Raw genomic sequence first — 1,512 nt, forward strand, 5'->3', positions numbered from 1 at the left:
GGCAGATTGTCAACTTGTTTGCAATTTTGCCGATGATGTTGTAGTTGATCTGTGCATGCTATGCTATTGTTCTTGCCATGTCTAGCTTGCATTTTGTGTGTTCTTGATAGATGTATGCTTATATTTTCATGACTTGCACGGTAGTGAGTGCATCGAGCTCGTAAACATGCCTACTTGAGTTATGTTTCAGCATGTGCCAGTTTTCACTAAGTATGAAAACTGATTATGTTTTTGCTATGATCACATGCTTGCATTTGTATTTTCTGATCCCTTTTGGCTCAAGGTCACTAAGGGACTTTTGTTAAGCTCTTTGAGTAGCTCCATGCCATGCTTTACTTTGTCATGTTCAGTTCCTGTAGCATGTAGTTTTGTTGCTCCGAAGAGTGCTATCTGATCTGAAATTCCAGACAAGTGTTAATTTCACTAAGTCTGAGATCTGTTTGTCATATGCATTTTTGCCATGCTTGTTTGAACCTGTTAATGGATGAATTGGCCGTAGCTCAGTGCTAGACTTTTGTTAAGCATCTTGAATGCATCCCTGCCATGTATTTTTTCATCTTGTTTGGGTGCTTTAACATGTTCATCTCATTGCATTTAGATGGCTACTTGCTGTAAATCGCAGACCGGTGTCATTTTTGAATCGCTTGCCGTTTCCAAACCGTAACTCCGATTCCGGCGTCCTTTATATCGTTTTCAAGCGATTTCATCTCATCTTTCCAGTGGCATGCTTGAATTTCCAAGTTGAGGCCAGGTTCTTGCATTTCCTGTCATATCTTGCATTTTGCATCCCGCATCGCATCCCGCATAGCATATCATCTTTGCATCATCTTGTTTGATCCTTGCACGTGGTTGATTGTGTCTTGTTGCTTGTTTGTCTTATTTGGGTACAGCCGGGAGATGAGTTCGCTAACGAGGAGCCCGTTGAGTTTGCTTTCAAGGATCCAGTCAACTCTGACAACTGTGCAGGCAAGATGATCATACCCTCGAAATCACTACTATCTTTGCTATGCTAGATTGCTCGCTCTTTTGCTATGCCAATGCTACGATGCCTACCATTTGCTTTCAAGCCTCCCAAATTGCCATGTCAAACCTCTAACCCACCATGTCCTAGCAAACCGTTGATTGGCTGTGTTACCGCTTTGCTCAGCCCCTCTTATAGCGTTGCTAGTTGCAGGTGAAGATTGGAGGCCGTTCCTTGTTGGAACATTTATTTACTTGTTGGGATATCATTATATTATCTTGTTATCTTAATGCATCTATATACTTGGTAAAGGGTGGAAGGCTCGGCCTCTCGCCTAGTGTTTTGTTCCACTCTTGCCGCCCTAGTTTCCGTCATATCGGTGTTATGTTCCCGGTTTTTGCGTTCCTTACGCGGTTGGGTTATAATGGGAACCCCTTGATAGTTCGCCTTGATTAAAGCTTTTCCAGCAATGCCCAACCTTGGTCTTACCATTTGCCACCTAGCCTCTTTTTCCCTTGGGTTTCCGGAGCCCGAGGGTCATCTTATTTTAA

Source organism: Triticum dicoccoides, chromosome 6A (assembly GCF_002162155.2).
Source record: "Triticum dicoccoides isolate Atlit2015 ecotype Zavitan chromosome 6A, WEW_v2.0, whole genome shotgun sequence".
Classification (NCBI taxonomy): Eukaryota; Viridiplantae; Streptophyta; class Magnoliopsida; order Poales; family Poaceae; genus Triticum; species Triticum dicoccoides.